Source organism: Eleutherodactylus coqui, chromosome 3 (genome assembly GCF_035609145.1).
Source record: "Eleutherodactylus coqui strain aEleCoq1 chromosome 3, aEleCoq1.hap1, whole genome shotgun sequence".
Lineage (NCBI taxonomy): Eukaryota > Metazoa > Chordata > Amphibia > Anura > Eleutherodactylidae > Eleutherodactylus > Eleutherodactylus coqui.
Genome location: NC_089839.1, coordinates 51,757,815 through 51,775,151, shown reverse-complemented (window position 1 = coordinate 51,775,151; position 17,337 = coordinate 51,757,815).

The following is a 17,337-nucleotide window of genomic DNA, read 5'->3' as shown; positions in this document are numbered from 1 at the left end:
ACCTCACTGCAAGACAACTGTGTCTGATCGTCATCGTCCTCCTGACCCACAGAAAGTTGTTGAGACAGTTGGCGGAAGTCCCCAGCCTCTTCCCCCGGACCCCGGGAACTTTCGAATGGTTGGGCATCAGTGACGATAAACTCCTCTGGTGGGAGAGGAACCGCTGCTGCCCAATCTAAGCAGGGGCCCGAGAACAGTTCCTGGGAGTGCTCCCGCTCCTGAGCAGGTGTTATTGTAGTGGAGTGAGGAGGCTGGGAGGAAGGAGGAGCAGCAGACAGAGGATTCGGATTGGCAGCAGTGGACGGCGCAGAACTGCGGGTAGACGATAGGTTGCTCGAAGCACTTTCTGCCATCCAGGACAGGACCTGCTCACACTGCTCATTTTCTAATAACCGTCTCCCGCATGGACCCATTAATTGGGCGATGAATGTGGGGACGCCAGAAACGTGCCTCTCTCTTAATCGCGCAGCAGTCGGCTGCGACACACCTGGATCAGGAGCTTGGCCTGTGCCCACACCCTGACTTGGCCCTCCGCGTCCTCGGCCGCGTCCACGTCCTCTAGGCCTACCCCTACCCCTCAGCATGCTGTATTACCAGTGATTTGATTTCACAGGCAGGAAATAAATTGGCGCAAGACTGCAGGCCAAATATAATTTTTGCCCTTTTTGGAAAACGAAAGGCCCCACTGCCTCTAGTGAATGAATTATCTAAGTTTAATAACTGTGCTGTGTCCCTGCTTATGTGTCACAGAACGTGAGGGTAGCAGAGTTATTATAACTCTGGCAGAGCAGGTATTTTTTTTCCCAATTAAGGAAAGCAAATGGCGAAGCTAGCAGTAAAGCGTAGCTGGGTGCGTATGATTTAGCAATGTTTTTCGCGCAGCTCACACGTCTCCACAGGCGTAAGGACGGACAGAGGCTGGACAAATAGATTTGTTTTCAGTTTTTTCCCACCAACAGGCAGCACTGCGTATATTCAATGAACATGAGAAGTTTAATAACTGTGCTGTGTCCCTGCTTATGTGTCACAGAACGTGAGGGTAGCAGAGTTATTATAACTCTGGCAGAGCAGGTATTTTTTTTCTCAATTAAGGAAAGCAAATGGCGAAGCCAGCAGTAAAGCGTAGCTGGGTGCGTATGATTTAGCAATGTTTTTCGCGCAGCTCACACGTCTCCACAGGCGTAAGGACGGACAGAGGCTGGACAAATAGATTTGTTTTCAGTTTTTTCCCACCAACAGGCAGCACTGCGTATATTCAATGAACATGAGAAGTTTAATAACTGTGCTGTGTCCCTGCTTATGTGTCACAGAACGTGAGGGTAGCAGAGTTATTATAACTCTGGCAGAGCAGGTATTTTTTTTCCCAATTAAGGAAAGCAAATGGCGAAGCCAGCAGTAAAGCGTAGCTGGGTGCGTATGATTTAGCAATGTTTTTCACGCAGCTCACACGTGTCCACCGCCCGTAAGGACGGACAGAGGCTGGACAAATAGATTTGTTTTCAGTTTTTTCCCACCAAAAGGCAGCACTGCGTATATTCTATGAATAATAACTGTGTTGTGGCCCTGCCTATACAATTCTTTCCCTGCAGTATCAATGGAGGGTGGAATGCTCTGCAGAGGCGATTTTGAGAAGCCCAAAAAAAATGCAGCACAGCCAACAGCAGCCTGGACAGTACTGCACACGGATAAATATGGCCCTAGAAAGGACCGTTGAGGTTCTTGAAGGCTACACTCACTCCTAACACTCTCCCTGCCTATGCAGCACTTCTGTCCCTAATGCCAGGTGCAACGGTCTGCAGAGGCGATTTTGAGAAGAAAAAAAAATCCCACTGCTAACAGCAGCCAACACACAGCTATCAGTGGCCCTAATAAGGACCTTTGGGGGGTCTTGAAGCCTACACTAACTACCAATTCTTTCCCTACAGCAGCTCCGGTATAAACAGCACTGTCCCTCATCTAACTCACACCGCATCTGAGCCGAACCGCGGGAGGGGCCGACTTTTATATTAGGCGAACACCTGATCTCGCCAGCCACTCACAGCAGGGGGGTGGTATAGGGCTTAAACGTTGCAGGGGGAAGTTGTAATGCCTTCCCTGTCTTTCAATTGGCCAGAAAAGCGCGCTAACGTCTCAGGGAAGGAAGTGAAAGTAACCAGAACACCGCATGGTGTTCGTTACGAATAACGAACATCCCGAACACCCTAATATTCGCACGAATATCAAGCTCGGACGAACGCGTTCGCTCATCTCTAGTCCTCAGTCATTTTACAGAGTATAGGGCCAGTACTGGTGAGGCAGGGAAAGAGGTATACTGGCTATATAGGCAGTGGGCTTTTTCCCAAAAAGTGGAAAAATATACTATATTTGGCCTGCCTGTGACTGTCTTCAGTTTACTGCGTGTCTGCTGGGGGTAGTAGTCTGTGATTAATACCCAGCCTTGCGCATAATTGTTTCCTGGCTGCACTGGGCTTTCAGTAACCACAGTCATCCTCTAACAGGGAAATCGGAATACAGTGTATATCAGAGGCAGTGGTCTTTTTCCCAAAAAGTTTAAAAATATACTATATTTGGCCTGGCAGTGACCGTCTTCAGTTTACGCCGTTTCTGCTGGGGGGAGTAGTCGCTGATTAATACCCAGCCTTGCGCATAATTGTTTACTGGCTCTGCTGTGCGCTCCGTAAGCGAAGTCAGCCTCCAACAGGGAAATCGAAATACAGTGTATATCAGAGGCAGTGGCCTTTTTCCCAAAAAGTTTAAAAATATACTATATTTGGCCTGGCAGTGACCGTCTTCAGTTTACGCCGTGTCTGCTGGGGGGAGTAGTCGCTGATTAATACCCAGCGTTGCGCATAATTGTTTCCTGGCTCTGCTGTGCGTTCCGTAAGCGAAGTCAGCCTCCAACAGGGAAATCGAAATACACTGTATATCAGAGGCAGTGGTCTTTTTCCCAAAAAGTTTAAAAATATACTATATTTGGCCTGGCAGTGACCGTCTTCAGTTTACGCCATGTCTGCTGGGGGGAGTAGTCGCTGATTAATACCCAGCCTTGCGCATAATTGTTTCCTGGCTCTGCTGTGCATTCCGTAAGTGAAGTCAGCCTCCAACAGGGAAATCGAAATACAGTGTATGTCAGAGGCAGTGGTCTTTTTCCCCAAAAGTTTAAAAATATACTATATTTGGCCTGGCAGTGACCGTCTTCAGTTTACGCCGTGTCTGCTGGGGGGAGTAGTCGCTGATTAATACCCAGCCTTGCGCATAATTGTTTCCTAGCTCTGCTGTGCGTTCCGTAAGTGAAATCAGCCTCCAACCACAGGCCATTAGCGGCACATTTAATTACAGCGTTCTGTTTCTGCTCTACTTGTAATACACCATGCTGAGGGGTAGGGGTAGGCCTAGAGGACGTGGACGGGGGTGAGGACGCAGAGGCCCAAGTCAGGGTGTGGGCACGGACCGAGCTCCTGGTCCAGGTGTATCGCAGCCGACTGCTGCGGGATTAGGAGAGAGGCAAGTTTCTGGGGTCCCCAGATTCATCTCACAATTAATGGGTCCACGCGGTAGACCTTTATTAGAAACTGAGCAGTGTTTAGCAGGTCCTGTCGTGGATGGCAGAAAGTGCATCCAGCAATCTACTGACCACCCAGTCTTCTACGCCGTCCACAGCTGCAACTCTGAATCCTCTGGCTGCTGCTCCTCCTTCCTCCCAGCCTCCTTACTCCATAACAATGACACATTCTGAGGAGCAGGCAGACTCCCAGGAACTGTTCTCGGGCCCCTGCCGAGATTGGGCAGCAATGGTTAATCTCCAACCGGAGGAGTTTGTCGTGACCGATGCACAACCTTTGGAAAGTTCCCGGGGTCCGGGGGATGAGGCTGGGGACTTCCGGCAACTGTCTCAAGAGCTTTCAGTGGGTGAGGAGGACAATGACGATGATACACAGTTGTCTATCACTCAGGTAGTAGTAATTTCAGTAAGTCCGAGGGAGGAGCGCACAGAGGATTTGGAGGAAGAGCAGCTGGACGATGAGGTGACTGATCCCACCTGGTTTGCTAAGCCTACTGAGGACAGGTCTTCAGAGGTGGAGGCAAGTGCAGCAGCAGGGCAGGTTGGAAGAGGCAGTGCGGTGGCCATGGGTAGAGGCAGGGCCAGACCGAATAATCCACCAACTGTTTCCCAAAGCGCCCCCTCGCGCCATGCCACCCTGCAGAGGCCGAGGTGCTCAAAGGTGTGGCAGTTTTTCACTGAGAGTGCAGACGACCGACGAACTGTGGTGTGCAAGGTTTGTCGCGCCAAGATCAGCCGGGGAGCCACCACCACCAGCCTCACCACCACCAGCATGCGCAGGCATATGATGGCCAAGTACCCCACAAGGTGGGACGAAGGCCGTTCAGCGCCTCTGGTTTGCACCACAGGCCTCTCCCCCTGTGCCACAACCTGCCACTGAGATCCAACCCCCCTCTCAGGACACAGGCACTACCGTCTCCTGGCCTGCACCCACACCCTCACCTCCACTGTCCTCGGCCCCATCCACCAATGTCTCTCAGCGCACCGTCCAGCCGTCGCTAGCGCAAGTGTTTGAGCGCAAGCGCAAGTACGCCGCCATGCACCCGCACGCTCAAGCGTTACACGTGCACATAGCCAAATTTATCAGCCTGGAGATGCTGCCGTATAGGCTTGTGGAAACGGAGGCTTTCAAAAGCATGATGGCGGCGGCGGCCCCGCGCTACTCGGTTCCCAGTCGCCACTACTTTTCCCGATGTGCCGTCCCAGCCCTGCATGACCACGTCTCCCGCAACATTGTACGCGCCCTCACCAACGCTGTTACTGCCAAGGTCCACTTAACAACAGACACGTGGACAAGCACAGGCGGTCAGGGCCACTATATCTTCCTGACGGCACATTGGGTGAATTTAGTGGAGGCTGGGACCGAGTCAGAGCCTGGGACTGCTCACATCCTACCCACACCCAGAATTGCGGTCCCCAGCTCGGTGGTGGAGTCAGCCTCCTCAATTCTTTACAGAAGAGTGGGCCTGGTTGGCAGACATCTGCCAGGTCCTTGGAAACTTTGAGGAGTCTACCCAGATGGTGAGCGGCGATGCTGCAATCATTAGCGTAACCATTCCTCTGCTATGCCTCTTGAGAAGTTCCCTGCAAAGCATAAAGGCAGACGCTTTGCGCTCAGAAACGGAGGCGGGGGAAGACAGTATGTCGCTGGATAGTCAGAGCACCCTCATGTCTATATCTCAGCGCATTTTGGAGGAGGAGGAGGAGGGGGAGGAGCATGAGGAGGAGGGGGAAGAGACAGCCGGGCCCACTGCTGAGGGTACCCATGCTGCTTGCCTGTCATCCTTTCAGCGTGTATGGCCTGAGGAGGAGGAGGAGGAAGAGGAGGATCCTGAAAGTGATCTTCCTTGTGAGGACAGCCATGTGTTGCGTACAGGTACCCTGGCACACATGGCTGACTTCATGTTAGGATGCCTTTCTCGTGACCCTCGCGTTACACACATTCTGGCCACCACAGATTACTGGGTGTACACACTGCTCGACCCACGGTATAAGGAGAACCTTTCCACTCTCATTCCCGAAGAGGAAAGGGGTTTGAGAGTGATGCTATACCACTGGACCCTGGCGGACAAACTGATGGTAAAATTCCCATCCGACAGCGCTAGTGGCAGAAGGCGCAGTTCCGAGGGCCAGGTAGCAGGGGAGGCGCGGAGATCAGGCAGCATGTACAGCGCAGGCAGGGGAACACTCTCCAAGGCCTTTGCCAGCTTTATGGCTTCCCAGCAAGACTGTGTCACCGCTCCCCAGTCAAGGCTGATTCGGCGGGAGCACTGTAAAAGGATGGTGAGGGAGTACGTAGCCGATCGCACGACTGTCCTCCGTGACGCCTCTGCACCCTACAACTACTGGGTGTCGAAGCTGGACACATGGCTTGAACTCACGCTGTATGCCCTGGAGGTGCTTGCTTGTCCTGCGGCTAGCGTCTTGTCAGAGAGGGTGTTTAGTGCGGCTGGGGGAATCATCACGGATAAGCGTACCCGCCTGTCAACCGACAGTGCCGACAGGCTTACACTCATAAAGATGAACAAAGCCTGGATTTCCCCAGACTTCTCTTCTCCACCAGCGGACAGCAGCGGTACCTAAACAATACGTAGGCTGCACCCGCGGATGGAAGCATCGTTCTCTATCACCACAAAAACCGGGGACCTTTTAGCTTCATCATTCTGTGTATTATATTCATCCTCCTCCTCCTGCTCCTGCTCCTGAAACCTCACGTAATCACGCCGAACGAGAAATTTTTGTTAGGCCCACAAGGCTCAGTCATATGACCTTTGTAAACAATGTTTATACGTTTCAATTCTCATTAAAGCGTTGAAACTTGCACCTGAACCAATTTTTATTTTAACTGGGCTGCCTCCAGGCCTAGTTACAAATTAAGCCACAGTAACCAAAGCGATTAATTAGTTTCACCTGCCCTCTTGGTAGGACATGGGCAATTTTTCTGAGGTACATTTGTACTGTTGGTACACCAATTTTTTTGGGCCCTTGCCTACAGTGCAATCCTTGTAATTTTTATGGGCTTCGCCTGCACTCATGGTACAGCAAGGTGTGTGGTATTGGCCTACACTTTTGCTACATAAATGTTACTGGGGCCTTGTCTATACTGCAACTACTGAAATGTGAAAGAGACTGTTATCTCCCTAAACTGCTGCATCGGGAACGTTACTGTAGCCTGTCTTGACTGCTACAACTACTAAAATGGAACTAGTACTGTGCTCCCCCTATACTGCTGCTTCGGAATTGTTACTGGGGCCTGCCTAGACTGCTACTATTACTGAAATGGAACTAATACTGTGCTCCCCCTATACTGCTGCTTCGGAATTGTTACTGGGGCCTGTCTTGAGTGCTACTATTACTGAAATGGAACTAAGACTGCGCTCCCCCTATACTGCTGCTTCGGAATTGGTACTGGGGCTTGTCTTGAGTGCTACTATTTCTGAAATGGAACTAAGACTGTGCTCCCCCTATACTGCTGCTTCGGAATTGTTACTGGGGCCTGTCTGGACTGCTACTACTACTGAAATGGAACTAATACCGTGCTCCCCCTATAATGCTGCTAGTGATATGTTACTGGGGCCTGTTCCTAATGCTACCGCTGAAATGTTACTAATTCTGGGCTCTGCCTATACCGCTGCTAATGCTATGTCACTGGGGTGTGGAAACGGAGGTTTCCCAAAGACATGATGGCGGCGAGGCCAGTTCCCACTAACGCGGTTACTGTTAAGGTGCATATAACCACGGACATGTGGAGAGGACACGTAGTGCCTCAAAAACATCCCCCTCCTCCTCCAACAATGAAAACATTCTTGGCAAATACCTTTGCATTGGTCCGTCTGGTGGCAGTCCAAGAATTTCACCTTTAACGACACAACAAGAGAGCCCCCCCACCATTCCCCCGCCACGGCCCACTTAATCCTGGCCACATTCCGAAAACCAACTAAATAAAACCACGCTACTAGGTCCGCAGTCACCACCACATTACCACCAACGAGGTTACTGTTAAGGTACATATTACCAATCTGACTGGGGCATGCACTGTGGGCCGAAGCCCACCTGTATTGTATCTGACGTTAGCTCTGCTGTCCAGGGCACTGCAATGGGATTTGTTTATGTACCGCCGGTTGGTTCCAGGGAGCCACCCATGCTTTGGGTCCACACGGACTTTACATTAGGGATTTGTACCTGCCTGTGTCTATGTATTAAAAACCCCGGTCAGACTGGGGCATGCAGTGTGGGCCGAAGCCCACCTGCATTTAATCTGACGTTACCTCAGCTGTGCTGCGCAAGGCAATGGGATTTATTTATGTAACGCCGGTGGCTTCCTGAGTCCCACCCATGCTGTCGGTCCACACGGAGTTGTACCTGCCTGTGTCTACTTATAAAGAACCCCGGTCTGACTGGGGCATGCAGTATGGGCCAAAGCCCAGCTGTATTTAATCTGACATTAGCTCTACTATCCGGGGCACTGCATTGGGACAAACTACAGGATCAATACAGCGCTAATAAGACGTGCACAGCTACGCTAGCATTGGAGTCTGCTGTAGGCACGCGATTGCTTAGGGTTTGTGCAGAGGCCTATGTCCTGGGTGCAGTGAAAGTCCGCTTCCAGCCTAGGATTGCTGAATCTGTGGGCCGACGCCTATGTCGTGGGCGCGGTGCAAGTCTGCCATGTTTGGCCGCTCAGATCAATTTTTTGTTCATGTATTGGGTTTCCTAGGACCCACCTATGCTGTTGGTGCAAATTTAGTTCCCATTGCGGTGTTTGACCTGTCTGGCACAAAGGGACTGACTGACTTGGGTAGGGGGCAGAGCGCTGACGGCTTTCCCCTTGCAGTGTGGATTGAGCTATGCGACACCTTGATAGAATGAATACTGTGTGGCACATGGATTCCCCATTGCTATGCCCACGTTTGCAGCTCCTGACGGAGGTGGCACAGGATTGGATTTCTCATTGCTTCTGTACAGCATTGTGGGCTATCGCCCCGCCCCTTTTAAAGAGGGTCGCTGCCTGGCCCTGCCAACCCTCTGCAGTGTGTGCTTCCGGTTCCTCCTCATGGCAGACGCACTTATAAATAGACATGAGGGTGGTGTGGCTATGAGGCCAGCGTGTGGCATGAGGGAAGCTGAAGGCTGCGCAGGGACATTTTGGTGTGTGCTGTGGACACTGGGTCATGCGGGGGGGTTGGGCAGCATGTAACCCAGGAGAAGTGGCAGCGGAGTGTCATGCAGGCAGTGATTGTGCTTTGTTGGAGGTAGTGTGGTGCTTAGCTAAGGTATGCCTTGCCAATGAGGGTTTTTCAGAAGTAAAAATTGTTGGGAGGGGGGGGGCACTCTTGCCGCTATTGTGGCTTAATAGTGGGACCTGGGAACTTGAGATGCAGCCCAACATGTAGCCCCTCGCCTGCCCTATCCGTTTCTGTGTTGTTCCCATCACTTTCTTGAATTGCCCAGATTTTCCCAAATGAAAACCTTAGCGAGCATCGGCGATATACAAAAATGCTCGAGTCGCCCATTGACTTCAATGGGGTTCGTTACTCAAAACAAACCCTCGAGCATCGCGGAAAGTTCGACTCGAGTAACGAGCACCCGAGCATTTTGGTGCTCGCTCATCTCTATTCAGCAGTTCTAGACCCTAACAAGTCCACTTTATTTTACTACACAGCAAGTATTTTATACCTGCTGACAAAAGTGTTACTGCTCACAGATGGAGAACCCGGGAAGGTGTCCTAATCGTACAGTATATTAACCCCTTAATGACATGGCCTATTTTGGCGTTGAGGACCAAGCGATTTTTGGTATTTTTCCATCTTCATTTTTCAAAAGCCATAACTTTTTTATTTTTCCGTCGACGCGGCCGTATAAGGGCTTGTTTTTTGCGTGGCAAGCTGTAGTTTTTATCAGTGCCACTTTCGGGTACATAGACTATATCGTAAAACTTTTATTATTTTTTTATGATAACAGGGAGAGAAAACGCATCAATTCTGACATAGATTTTTTTTTTTTACAGCGTTAATCATGCAGCATACATGACACACTAAATTTTTTCTGCGGGTCAGTACGGTTACAACGATACCAAAATTATTATTTTTTTTAGGTTTTTACACTTTTTTGCAATAAAAAGTCTTTTTTTGGAAATCTTTTTTTTTCTCTATAGCTGCATTCAAAGTCCTGTAACTTTTTTATTTTTCTATGTACAGAGCTCTATGAGGGCTTATTTTTGAGAGACGAGCTGTAGTTTTTATTGGTACCATTTTGGGGAATGTACGGCTTTCTGGATCACTTTTATTGCATTTTTTGTGAGGCAAAATGCTAAAAATTAGCATTTTACCTCTGTTTTTTAGCGGGTTTTTTTTACGCTTTTTGTTGTAAAAAATAAAAATCATGTTTAACTTTTTGTACTCGTCTGTACAGACGCGTCAATACCCAATATGTGGGGGTTTAATTTTTTTTTACCTTTCTTTATGCTAATATTAGAAAAAGCATAAAAAAGGGGTTTTTTTACATTTTTTTTTTACATTTTTCTTTTTTTAACACTTTTCTTTTCTCTTTTTTACACTATTTGAGTCCCTCTGAGGGACTTGCAGCACTGTGCCTATGATCGCTGTCATAAGGCATGGCAGAGCTACTGCTCTGCCATGCATTATCGCTTATACAGCGATTATAGGCACAGGCAATACAGGACGCCAGTGTCTGGCGTCCTGTTGCCATGGTGACAGGCCGGGCTCTCGCGATGACATCGCGAGAGCCAGCCGGAGACACAGAGGGAGCGCGATCCCTCTGTGAACTCTTTCCCTGCCGCAATCTACTTAGATCGCGGCAGGGAAGGGGTTAACAGCGGGGGGGCGCATCTCTTCTGACAGCCGGCTCCCACTGCGGGATAGCGCGAGGTCAGTCATGATCTCGCGCTATGACGTACCGGTAAGTCATTTTGCGCGAAGTACCAGGCTCCCATGACGTACCGGTACATCATGGAGCGGGAAGGGGTTAATATTTCATATAGTGCCTTATTTTAATAGAAAACCCTGTATAATTTTTTCTTATTATTTGACCTCTAGCTCACACATTGTACAGTACTCTGATTTAGTGATGAGCGATTATCTATCTATCTCATCTATCTATCTATGTATCTATCCCATATCTATCTATCTATCTATCTATCTATCTATCTATCTATCTATCTATCTATCTATCTCATACTTATCTTTCTATCTATCCAGATCTATCTATCTATCTCATATCTATGAATCTATATATCTATCTATCTATCTATCTATCTATCTCATATCTATGTATCTATCATATCTATTTATCCCATATCTATCTATTTCATAACTATCTCCTATCTATCTATCTATCTATCTATCTATCTATCTATCTATCTATCTCATATCTATGTATCTTTCTACCTATCTATCTCATATCTATGTATCTTTCTATCTATCTATCTATCTATCTATCTATCTAATCTATTTATCCCATATCTATCTATCTATCTATCTATCTATCTATCTATCTATCTATCTATCTATCTATCTATCTATCTATCTATCTATCTATCTATCTCATATCTATGTATCTATCCCATATCTATCTATCTATCTATCTATCTATCTATCTATCTATCTATCTATCTATCTATCTATCTATCTATCTATCTGTCTCATATCTATCTATCTATCCAGTTTTTAATATTTTATAATTGCACTTCAAAACCATAGACACACTAAATGTGGCTTCAGCAGTTCTAGGCCCTAACAAGTGCACTTTATTTTACCACACAGCAAGTATTTTATACCTGCTGACAAAAGTGTTACTGCTCACAGATGGATTAGCCGGGAAGGTGTCCTAATCGTATATTAACCCTTTCCAATCCATTTATATTTTCTCATCCATTCTCCCCAGCTCCAAATAAATTGGAGCTGGAGAGAATGGATGAGAAAAAATACATTTTCCCTTCACGCTCCTGAACTGACAGAGTTCAGGAGGGTGCAGATGCTCATTGCACCGTGGGGGGAATGCAAAGTAATACTTCCGCATTCTCCTTTCTGCCTCCCGGCTCGGCAATCATGTGACCGCTGGGGTCAGGTAACACCGCCGGTCACATGATCGCCCGCCGGAATCTGTCTGCATTACATAGCGCTAATTGAGCGCTATGTAATGTGTAAAGGAGAAGGCAGAAAGGGTTAAAAACTCTTTTTACCTTCTCGGGGGTCCTTGATGAGGATCAGTGCAGGAGTGCCTCTGCACCCGATGTGTCTGATGATAAGGTGCAGATGCACTCCTGCACTGCAGTGTTGGGCCTGTCCCGACATCGGAGCTGTGGAGGGAAATGATGATGTCGGGACAGGCCCGACATTGGATTGGAAAGGGTTAATATTTCATATAGTGCCTTATTTTAATAGAAAACCTTGTATAATTTTTCCCTATTATTTGACCTCTAGCTCACACATTGTACAGTACTCTGATTTAGTGATGAGCGATTAGTGCAGTCGGTTCGTATCAGTATTGAGCTGGTTTCACCAAAATCATTGTGAATCGGGACAGCTGATTCTGACTCTGAATGGGAGGAAAAATGGAGTTCACTATTTGCCCTCCAGAATACAGCCGAGCTCCTCAAATTGCATGGGAATACAACCACACATCTGGGGAATAGTGTACTTCTCTCAGAAAATTGGTCAAAATAGTGTACAGTGGTGCAGGGATCAATCGCTGTACAGGGGTGTCACTGAAAACAAAAGAGCGCCCACACAGGGTCTCCTAGATCAGAAATTGTCCCAAGTTTTAAAAACATGTCATAAATTCTGGAGAAATTCTGCGTAGTGAACACAACACTCAAGCACGGGCTTGCTCCAAGGAACAGCTGTGGAGCTGCCAAAAATTTTGCTAAGCAAGATAGCAGGTGTGCTAAGGACAAATTCTCCCAGGTGAACAGAACAGCCGAGCACGGGCCTTCTCCAAGAAAAATTAAATGCTGTTTCTTGTGCTTTAGAAAGTTTTTGTCTTGGAAGAAGGAGGAGGAAACATGGCAGAAGCAGAAGAAGGAGAGCAGCAGTTGCACCATCAGTGGCAACAGCCCCTTGAGGGCAGAGTGTGTTCCTCGCAGAATCCTGAGAGCTGCAGCTCCGTATTTCCACATTGACATATTTTTCATTTAGGGAAAAAGTAGGAGGAAAATAGGGAAAGCAGGAGAAGAACAGCAGCAGCTGCAATATCACCAGTGTTGTCTTTTATATAAAGGTCCTTTTACATCATTCAAAAAATCACTCAAACACGTGAAAGTGAATGACAATCGTACAGTCTAAGCTGAGCCAACGACTAAACCACAAATGATAATCGTTCAGTTCTCGTTCGTCCATTTTATGCATGCATAAAAATCATCATTGGCTCATTCACTTATCGTTCAATTTAAGGCCTTGGTCACACGGGCTTTTTTTTCCTGCGATTTGCGGATCGCATGATGGATGCGCATCCGCAAATCGCGTGACCGGGGCCGAAAAATCGCCTGAAAAAATTGCTCCTAGCCATGTTTCTTTAGAAACGGGCTAGAGCAGTGCAGCGCTGTCCAGCGCATTGAATTCAATGGAGCCGGCAATACAGCCGGCTCCATTGAAAGCAATGGGCTGCGGGCGATCTCACAATGAATTTTCGGGAAGGGCTTAAAAGTATAAGCCCTTCCCTGAAATTCATCCAGAAATGTGTAAAAAGTAAAAAAAAAAATATACTCACGTTGTCCCGGCAGACGGAGTTCAGCCGCGGCCGGCTGTCAGTTCTCCTGAACTGCTGTGAGTAGTATTCAGCAGCCGGGGATTTAAAATCCCCGCCTGCTGAATGAGCTGCCTCTGATTGGTCACAGCCCTCAACAATCAGAGGCAGCTCTCACTCACCCATTCATGAATGCCTCATTCAGCAGGCGGGGATTTTAAATCCCCGGCTGCTGAATACTACTCACAGCAGTTCAGGAGAACTGCCGGCCGGCTGCGGCTGAACTCCGTCTGCCGGGACAAGGTGAGTATATTTTTTTTTTACTTTTTACACATTTCTGGATGAATTTCAGGGAAGGGCTTATATTTTTAAGCCCTTCCCGAAAATTCATCGTGCGATCGCCGGCAGCCCATTGCTTTCAATGGAGCCGGCTGTATTGCCGGCTCCATTGAATTCAATGGGCAAACATCGTTCTTCTCTGCCACAGCTGCTACAGCTGTGGCAGAGGAGAATGAGTTGTCTAGTATATGTTCTCAATGGGGTCGGCGCTGCTGCCGCCGGCCCCATTGAGCGCATATAGAGAAGAGAACAGGAATCGCAGATCGCAGATAGGTGCGATCTGCGATTTCTGTTCTATAATTTATCGGACGAGCTCATAAAAAGCGCTCATGTGTCCGATACCATTGCAAAGCAGTGGTTTTATAAAATCGCACATCGCATGCGCAGATCGCACGGAAAATCGCCCGTGTGACCGAGGCCTAAGTAGCGATCATTCAATCGTTCTCATGTGCGAATATGAAGAAAGGAACCTTTTCTCGTTTGAGCGAGCCAGTGATGTATCTGCCTTTATAAACAGGCTGCACAAGCTAACTCTGACATCATTCATTAGTTGGCACGTTTGAACAGGCCCTTAGGCCTCTTTAACATGGGCGACAGCGATATCGCCACTACAAAATCGTGTTGTGTAAGAGATTTTGTAGTGTTAGCAATGCGTTTTCTTGTGAAAAATCATGCATCGCATTGCTGCTGCCCGCGATGAACTTGCGCAATTTTATTATAAGAAGGTTAAGCCCCACCCCCAAAATAAGCCCTAGCTACAATAAAAAAATAAATAAATAAAGGAATACTTACCTAAAAGGCTCAGCCTTCCAATGCTCTCTGGAGCTCTGCCACGTGTCCTGCAGTCCTCGTTGGCCCACAGAAGATCACTTCCTGGTCGTGGGATTACCACAACAACTGCACTGAGGTACCACACAACACTACAGGAGAGCCAGGACTACTACCCCTATTTTTGTTTAGTTCTCCAATTTTTATACTTCTTGTTCGGAATAGATCCTTACCCACATACGGACTGGCGTCACGACAAATTAACATCTTACCCTACCTGACTCCGTGGGTAGCAGGCCATAACAGCTGCCTATTGTTTACTTTAATTTATTATTTTTACCACTGGTTTAGTTCAGCCCAACTGACCACCATTATTACCATCTGCCAGGAGGAGCAGTAAAGCCACCGAGACTACCATCTCATTTTTGCCCTGCTGCCTAAATACCTCCTATGTCTGGGTCATTACACCAGTCGGCTTCACAAAAAGGTCTGTAATCAGATCCCCATTCTTCGAAGATACCAAGACATCCAAAAATTGAATACTATCACAAAAATATATAAATGAAAACTGACTTGTGGTCGAAACGTTGCTACTATTTTCTTGGAGGAATAAAGACTTTTTATGTTTGCCCCTTGGATGTTGTCACGTCTCTCTTCTATGATTCTAGATTGGGTCCATTGATTCTGATTCCAGGTAACCATGCTTTGGATTGTGCTGCTGGCATCGTGTTTGTTTCTATATGGGTAAGTGCTGCATGTGACTGTCAGTCCTACCCTGTGCTTTTGCGGTGGGCTGAAAAAGCTATGCCACAACTGTTAGACTTTCCCTGCCACCAATGGTGGTGATGCTGCGGTGGCTTCCTACTCAACCGCCATGAGCCTCAGAGTTGCGATCCAGTGCTGATGCATCCCCGTGGCCATGGGCAAATGCTGATCTAGAGGTGCTTAACAGTGTCTCCTGATAGTGCTGCATTTTAAAGTTCCTCTCTACTGCCTTGTAGTGGGAATTAAGGAGGGTGGCCACCCAGTAATGATCTAATGGTTTTGATGTGGGCTTCCGCAAGCATTACTGCATAAAAGCACTCATATGCCTCAAAGTGCCCAAGGGTGATGGACCACATTCCTCAGAGTCAGGCCTAAGAGTGTTCTCCATCTGGTCCTGCCATCCATGTAGAATAATTGGGGTCTGTGATGAATTAAAAGAACGTTGCATAGCCCCTTCCCCTGTACCTATATTATTCCCCTGCTCTTCCACCTCTTCTTCCTCCTTTATAGTTTTCCCATTGGTGGAGAAATATATTGTAGAAGACTCCCCCCTTACTTGCCCAAAGCCACCCTACTTGTAGTGTTGAGTAATGGTGGACTGGTAAGACAATTGGGAGATTGGTGTCCCTTCCTCCTCCTCCTTCTTCTCTCACAATAACATGTCATTGACGCCCTGTTCTAGTAGGCAAACAACAGTGATGGTCATATAGATCAGTGCATCATCATGACAGACCAATTTTGTTGCTTCCTCTAAGCATGTTAAAACAGCACAAAGGTCTTTGGCTGTTCTTACATGTTGTGTTGAGGTTGTTTCCATTCTTGCCAAATTTGTCTGCAGAAAATGGAGCTGTTGCTTCAGTGGGAGCTGCTTGAAGTGCCAAATTGCTTTCTTCATGTTCTGAGGCCGCTGACATGCACTGTGTGTATTTGCTGTTTCCCTGTCTGATTTTCTTTTTATTCTATATGAAAAAAATTACACCACCAAGTTAAAGGGGTTGTCCCGCGCCGAAACGGGTTTTTTTTTTTTTTTAACCCCCCCCCGTTCGGCGCGAGACAACCCCGATGCAGGGGTTAAAAAAACAACCCGCACAGCGCTTACCTGAATCCCGGTGGTCCGGCGTCTTCATACTTACCTGCTGAAGATGGCCGCCGGGATCCTCTGTCTCCGTGGACCGCAGGGCTTCTGTGCGGTCCATTGCCGATTCCAGCCTCCTGATTGGCTGGAATCGGCACGTGACGGGGCGGAGCTACACGGAGCCGGCATTCTACACGAGCGGCCCCATAGAAGACTGCAGAAGACCCGGACTGCGCAAGCGCGGCTAATTTGGCCATCGGAGGGCGAAAATTAGTCGGCTCCATGGGAACGAGGACGCCAGCAACGGAGCAGGTAAGTATAAAACTTTTTATAACTTCTGTATGGCTCATAATTAATGCACAATGTACATTACAAAGTGCATTATTATGGCCATACAGAAGTGTATAGACCCACTTGCTGCCGCGGGACAACCCCTTTAATAGGCCACAGTCACTGGTAGACACATTGTGTGAGAACAAAAGGCCACATAGTATAGCTTGTATGTTTAGCGCAGCGTAACTGAATTTCCCAAACTCCATTGCTAGCTGCGTAAGATCTGTAAGTAATTCGTAGTTGCATTAGCAAGACGTGCTAGCTGCTGCTTGGCTGCACGTTGACCTCTGCAGTAGGCATCATGAGAAAATCAGTTTTCCCGCTATTTTCGCCAATAATCTGTTTGGATTAACTCAATTCAATTTTGCAAAATTCGTGACGATTTTATCGCCCAGCTGACCAAGATGAGCAACACTACTTTATTTATAGCTGTCTATACATTATATTCTGTTCTCAGCTATTTCTGTTTGCAGCAACTGACACAGTCCCTATTATAACTCCTGAGTGGCAAATCAGGTTAGATACTTAGGCCCAGTTCACAACTGCATTCAGGGTCACTGTTCCCATGCTCCATCATGGGAGCAGGAGAAAGGCATCCCGACAGGGAACAGATCCAACCTATAACAGAAGATGAACCCTTTCGACTATAATGCGGTCCATCCATCTTCCATAATGCAGTCCAGCATTCTCCCAGAAGTATTAGTGTAGCATGCTGTCTTATTCCATCAAGGGCTTTTGGACAGAACTACATTGGTGACTCAGAATGGAGCTTCTGATGCAGTTATGAAGAGAG